The following is a 7,977-nucleotide window of genomic DNA, read 5'->3' on the forward strand; positions in this document are numbered from 1 at the left end:
TCTTGTCTATAGAACCCTAGGACAACTGGAGTGTCTGTTCCCCTTTCAGAGGCAAGTTGTTCTGGTAGAATATGTTAAAAGATTAAACAAACAACATATTCCTAGTGACATGCTGCTTTCACCAATGAAGCAATGTGGAATTCAAGATCAGTACCAAAGCAAGAGCAAAACTGCTGTCAGCTGCAGTTGTAAGACATGACCTCCAAAGAGAACTACATACGTGCATATAAATGACTGACTGAATTATCTTCCAGTACACTATAAAACTACACAGACAGTATTATAAAGGATTTTGCTTTTCCAGTCAATAGTACAGGAGTGTCTTTGAGTTACTGATAGCTTTAATAACCAAAAGCAGTGACCACTTTTCAGACGTTCCATCCAAAGTCATTTGAACAAAGCTGTCAACTTGTCCCCCTTACTAAAAGCCACATGTTGATAGTAGTAGTGGTAATTAGTCACTAAGTCAAGTCCACCTCATTTTTACCTCCATGGACCATACACCACCAGGCTCCTCTGTCCCTTGGATTTCCCACACAAGAATAATGAAGTGGGTTGCCATTCCCTTCTCCAGAGGATCTATCTTCCCCACCCAAGGTTTTCCTAACCCTGGGTCACCTACATTGGCAGGTGGATTCTTTATCTTGTCTTTCATGTATGCTAGATCAAACTTCTGTCAAGACTGGGCTTGTTCAGGACTTCCTTAGTGATCCAGTATCTTAGAGTCGCTTCTCCATGCAGGGGATGTGGGTTATATTGCTGGTCTGGGAAAATTCCACCTGCTGAAGAGTAACTAGGCTCATGGGTCACAACTAAGGAGTCCATGCCCCACAACAAATGAGCTCATGTGCTGGAAATAGAGCCAGTGCTCTGCAACAAGAGAAGCCACCACATGAAGAAGGCTGTGCCTCACTTGCCACAGCTAGAGAAAGCCCTTGGGCAGCAATGAAGACTAGGCACTGCAAAGAAAAAATGAATACAAATTAAAAAAATAATACTGATACAAAAACTGAAACCTTAGAGAAAGACTGAGTCTGTGGAAAATAGAAGTGTAGTTATATATACATAGTAACAAGCAAATATTCTTTAATGTTGAAAAGACATAAAATAGGTATTCTTCCACACATGATGAAATAATACTCATTAGTATGAATTTATCAGAAAATAAAAATGGGCAATAGTTCCACCAGGAGAAGAGGTCAAGACATCCCAAGCATCAGTGTTCTAATTTGTGTTTTGAATATCTCAACCTAGGAATCATCATGTCACTCATGTAATTCATATATATATATATATATATATATATATATATATATATATACACACACACACATATAAAATAATTCATATATACATCCCCTTTAGCCCCTAAGCTCTCTGTTCTGCAGCTATGAGCATATTCTCTTTATATTTCCTTTGAAGCCACCTGGACTTTCTTTTTTTATTTTCTAAAAGATGATATACGTTTTCCTTGTTATAATTTCTGAGGAGACTTCTCCTTCTACACAGACACTAAGAAAATTTTAACATATTTTCCGTTAATAGAATTCATGCTTCCTCTGCCCTAACCATGTTTACCATTCATGTGCACTGCATTTGTTTCAGCAGGCTCTTTAGCACTATCATCTTGAAGCTCTTTTTGCCTTTCTTTAATTTGGTTATAAAGCTCACAAATTTGAAGAGCACATTAACACCTCTTCTCTAACGTGCCCTGCTAGAGTTTGGTGAGCTCTTGGTGAGTTTCAGGGTTTCACTTGCAAAGCCCTGCATTACTCTTGGGGCTGTAGAATCTTCTGAAACTGAAGGAGAGACTACAAGTATTCCAGACTACTTTGATTATGACATATTTATCTAAAGAATTAAACAGTTTTTGCCTTCCCCCCAGAAAACCTTGCCCCTAACTCCTAATGTTCTTACTGATTTTATTGTGGGAATCTGGTAGAACTGACATTTCTCAGTGCTCCCTAATTTCATCAGTAAGCTTTTCTGAGATGAGAACACGTTAGAATTAGTTTTTAAATTAGTCCTAGCAACAGCAATCAGAGAAAAAAGAAGTAAAAGGAATACAGACTGGGGAGGGAACAAAAAAGAAAAAAAAAAAGAAAAACACACCTCTAACTGTTAGCAGATGTCATGACCCTCCAAAGAGAACACTAAGGATGCATGCAGAAAATTACTTGAGCTAATCAAGGAATAGAACAGTTGCAGGATACAAGGTTAATACTCAGGAATCCCTTGCATTCCTATACATTAACAATGAAAATTGAGAACGAGAACTTAAAGAAAGAATCCCATTCAGTATCCAATGAAGAGAATAAAATATTTAGGAATATATTTCCCTAAAACGAAACCAAGGATCTGGTAGAGAAAACTCAAAACCCATGTTGAAAGAAATCAAACATGGCACAAATAGATGAAGAAATGTACCATGTTCTTGGATCGGAAAAATCAATACAGTGACAATCAGTATACAACCCAACGTGATCTGTTGGTACATTCAGTCACCATAGGTACTCTTAGATTCAACCGTGGAATCCCTATCCAACCACCAATGGTGTGTTTCACTGACCCAGAACAAATAATTTCACAATGTGTGTGGAAACACAAAAGACCTCCAATGAGCAAAGCAATCTTCAGAAACAATGGAAATGGAGGACCTGGCCTTCCTGACTTCAGAACTATATTACAAAGCTACAGTCATCCAGACAGCAAGGTACTGGCCCAAAGACAGAAATTCAGACCAATGGAACAAAATAGGAAGTCCAGAGGTGAAGCCACACACCCACAGCCACCTTATCTTTGACAGAGGAGACAAAAATATACAACAGAGGAAAGACAGCCTCTTGGACAAGCGGTGCTGAGAAAACGGGTCAATCACATGCGAAGAATGAGACGTTCATTCCCTTCTAAACCCACAGACGAAAACAAATGCAAGATACATTAAAGACCGAAGCGGAAGACCAGAAATTATAAAACTCTTAGAGGACAACATAGGCAGAACACTTTCCGACAGAAATGACAGCAAGATCCTCTATGACCCACCTCCCAGAATAATGGAAATTAAAACAAACAAAAGGAACCTACTTAAACTTCTAAGCTTCTGCGCAGTGAAGGACACTAAAACAAAGGTGGAAAGACAGCTTTCAGAATGGGAGAAAATTGCAGCAAATCAAACAACTGCCCAAGACATGATCTCCCACATATATAAGCAGCTCCTGCAGCTCAATGCCAGAAAAACAAAGAATCAATCAGAAAGTGGGCAAAAGAACTAACCAAACGTTTCTCTAGAGAAGATATAGAGATGACGAATGAGCACACGAAAGATGCACAACATCAGTTATCAGAGAGAGGTAAGTCAAAACCACAATGAGGTGTCATCTTACGCTGGTCACAATGACCATCACACAAACGCCTCAAGCAAGAAATGCTGGACAAGTGAAAAGGTAACCTTACACTTTTAGTAGAAATGCAAACTGGTAGCGCCACAATAAACCGTTATGAGTTCTTAAGAACCTTGACCCAGCAATCCCACTGCTTGCACACACCCCAGGGAAAGCAGAACTGAAAGAGACACATGTACCTCAATATTCATCACAGCACAGTTTACAATAGCTAGGGCATGGAAACAACCTAGATATCCACTGCAGATGAATGGATCCGGAAGTTGTGGAATATATACACACTGGACTATTACTCAGCTGTGAAAAGGAATGTATTTGAGTTAGTTCTCATGAGGTGGGTGAAACAGGAGCCTGTTCTACAGAGTAAAATAAAGTAAGAAGGAGAAATACAAATACTGTATAGTCATGCGTAAGTATGCAATTTAGCGAGATGGTCACAGTGATCCTACATGCAGGGCAACAGAAGACAGAGATAGAAAGAACAGACTTTTGGACTCTGTGGGACAGGGCAATGGTGGGATGATTTGAGAGAATAGTATTGATCCATGCCCATTACCATACAAACAGATGACTGGTGCCAGTTCAGTGCATGATGCAGGGCACCCAAAGCCTGTGCTCTGGGACAACAAAGAGCAATAGGCTCTCTGGGGAGTGAGGTGGGAGGAGGGTTCTGGATGCGGGATCACGTGTACATTGGTGACTGACTCTTGTTGATGTAAGGCAGAAACCACCCCGATAGTGTAAATTTAATATCCTCCCATCAAAATAATTGTTAAAACTGAAAAGGTTGCTTTCTGAAATTGCAGTGTTGGGAGTTCATGGTCCAGCATATTTTCTAAACCTTTGTAAAAATGTCTGATTGGAAAGAGGGTAGTGTCAAATTACCGTGCCAAGAACTGTGTTCCCACACTCGAAAATCCCACAAAACGGAACTGTCAATATTTTAACTGTCCATTAAAATACTACTTTGTTTTCACCTCCAGGGCATCTTATAGAATGTTTCAAGTGACTGGAGAGGAAACAAAAGAGATCATTCACCTTTAAGCAGCAATTAATGTGGGACAGTCAATTGTGAATAAAGTTCCTAGGCCCGATAAAAATTTACCCATACAGTTTCTTTTTTTGTTCATTTATTTTATTAGTTGGAGGCTAATTACTTTACACCATTGTAGTGGTTTTAGCCATACTTTGACATGGATCAGCCATGGATTTACATGTGTACCCCATCCCGATCCCCCTCCCACCTCCCTCCCCATCCGATCCCTCTGGGTCTTCCCAGTGCACCATCCCTGAGCACTTGTCTCATGCATCCAACCTGGGCTGGTGATCTGTTTCACACTTCAGAGTATACTTGTTTCAGTGCTATTCTCTCAGAATATCCCACCCTCATCTTCTCCCGCAGAGTCCAATTTACCTATACAATTTCTATATGACATGTATCAAAAGAATTCTTCCATGGAAAACTGCACATAAGCAACTCAAGATGAAACACTAGGCCTCAGTTACTAAATGGCAAAAAAAAAAAAAAAAGTGCCATCACCAGTGTTTCCCTTTATTCAACTTCTTACATGGAAATATTACAAACTGGCTTCTCAACAACCAAGCGTTTTGGTTCCAGATATGGGAAGTCTAGGATCAGTGTGCTGGTAGGGTTAGGGTTCTGGTGAAAATCCTCCTCTGATTTGCAAGCTCTGAGTTCTGTCACTGAGGTTAGCTTGCTAAGAGCAGAGATTGATTTCCTATGAGTTCCTCTGTGGTGGCATAATGACACCCCAGAGGGCCTGGCCCCAGTATTATCATCTTCTGGGGTTAGGGCATCAGTGCACAAGTTTTAGGAAAATAAAAACAAAAACCAAACACCAAACAAGCCTAAAACAATCAGACCATGACAACTAGCAAACATAATCTGAGTGTCGATTAAATCTCTGGACAGGCCCATATGTCTTTGGGAAAGTCCACAGACAAGTTTTGCACTATGTCATGTGTGAAGATTCTGGTATTTTTGGCAAAGGGTTGAAGACCGATATGTACAAAGCCTAAATAACAGGAAGTTTTGATTATCCATGAAGTCAACTACTCAAGTTTGTTTCTTCAGAGTATGAAAACCAGTCCTCCATCCCAAATACATTCAGCATATGACTGTTCAGGAAGTCCATAGATTAAGCACCAAAATCACATTGGTGAGCCTTCTTCTTGGGATTAATTATATACACCCTCGGTTTTTAATCTTGGGAAAGAAAACTCTAACAAAGTGAAATGAAACCAGCTGAAGGTTGACTCTCCTTTTTTATATTACAGAAACCATCTAAATGTGTATTCCTATAAATTCTCCAAAGAAATAAGTTTCAGAAATTACTTGATGAATGGTCTCTCTCTACACACCAGTAAAGTTCCATTGAGGTCATTAAACTAGCCCTGAACTTCATTTCTTCTGACTACAGAGGATACTTTCAAATCACACTGTTTAAAAGCAAGGAGACTATCTAAAATTGCTGTAAAACACACACACAAATACACCAGTGACATAAAGCAAGGCCAAAATATATTGAGTGCAACAATTTCCTGTATTTTTCAGTGGCTGTTCCTTCCTTTCCCTTATCTCAGCTAAGGGGAAAAAAATTACGAAAGTCTTAGTCCATAGAATTTACTTATGGAAGTAGATTTTCACACGTACAGTTTGATTCTATTACTCATCAAATTCACCACTATCTGGTTACACCACATATGACTTTTGAGAGCGAAATATATTTTATCTGTAAAGGATCATCTACTTATTTATCCTTCATGGTTGTCATAGTTGAGAAATATTTAAAATGCTAAGTAAAAACACTTTCAACATACAGATCAAGACTTTCAATGTTTAGAAAACTGAGTATTACTTAGTGTCAAATTTCTGCAACTTCTAATCACATGTATTGAACATTAGGACTCCAAACTGTCTTCTGAAAGCTTCGCTGTAGAAATGCCCTTCTTACCATAGTGGCAACACCAAGTTTTGAAAAGAATATATGTTACCAAACAATAAGATTACACTTGGGCAATGTATATAAGAAAATAGCCCTTTGCATTAACTCAAATGCATAGTTCTCCTTGCTGTATGTACATTCTATCAAAAATATCAAGAAACCTCTAGATAACTGGGATACGTAGAAAGACTCTGCAAACAGATGAGTTCATACGAGGGCATATGATGCTGAGGCAATTTATTCAAAACATTCGTTAACTGGAGGTAAAATAGGGGAGGAATCTTCTCTCTTCTTCTTCCTCTCCAGTGTTTTGCAGCACAATTTGTGGTCTTTACCCCTAAGTTCCATTACATTGAAAGAAGCAAGTGTTAACATTTTACTCAAAATACTTCATCAGTTTTTTTTAAAAATACAGTACTTTAAAACAATTAAAATAAACCATGTTTATTTAAGGCCCATCAAACTACATTCATACTTAATTTTTCTTCTTCTTAGCAGGTGATGACCAAAATTCCAACTGTAGCATTATCCTCAACCTTCTGAGTTCAATTCAGATCTGTAAGTGAAAAGAACATCAGATCTACAGAAAAAAATAATTCTAATCATGCATAAAGGATCTTCCTACACTACTTGGAAAATCAATCCTTTTGAACTAAAGTTAAGGACACCAACCAGATTGTTTTCTCAGTTCCCATGTGTTTTCACTGTATCTCTATGATCTCCATGAGAACATCGCACGTTATGCAAGCTATTCTTTTTTCAATGTTTTAAATTAACTTGTTGATCTTAATTGCAGTTTAGGGTTCTTTCTTCTCCTAAAAAAGGGAAGAGCGGTACTAAATCAAATTCTCTGACTCAATCTGATCACAGGAGTGACACTCTAGTACATCACCAGCATAACTGACTCTGGCAAGAACTGCGATTCCGAGATAAAACACATAAACAAAACAAACATAAATACAAACAGAACAAAACCAACAAGAACACATAAACCTAAACAAAATTTCCAAAATAACACAAACTCTTTTCATGACCATTGTCTTTAGTGTTTTCCCCAACTCAACTGCTTAGTCACAGCTCCAGAAATCTGTCCTCTTTTCAGACTAAGGAAAGGCTTAACTCTGTGGCGCTTGGTATTCAAGTGTTCCCTTTGTTTCAATTCCTTGCCTTCAACCCCAGCTCAGCCGTGACTACCTTCAGGTCTCATAGAACATCCTATGCAACTGGTGCATTTTACATTCTCACCACAGAAAGTAACTTGTCAATTGTACCTCCACACTATTAATTGAGCCATAAGGGATCTCTGGCAAAACTGAACAAAATGTTGAGAGACAGAGGACAGCATTTCTATGAAATTTGTTGTCAGCATTACAAACGACCTATGTACTACAAAGATATCATTACATAGACATCTATTTAAAAGACATGTAATTACTGGATTCCTTCTTTGCATATAACCATTTTCTACTTTCTGATTTACAACTGATTTATAAAGCCCGGGTCCACTTTTTCAAATAAAACTGCCTTGTTTTCTTCAGCCACAATTGAACTGACATCTTTAAGATGTTCACTTTAACCTTTACATAATTGGTAACTCCAAATACATAAGA

The sequence above is a fragment of the Dama dama genome, chromosome Y (genome assembly GCF_033118175.1).
Source record: "Dama dama isolate Ldn47 chromosome Y, ASM3311817v1, whole genome shotgun sequence".
Lineage (NCBI taxonomy): Eukaryota > Metazoa > Chordata > Mammalia > Artiodactyla > Cervidae > Dama > Dama dama.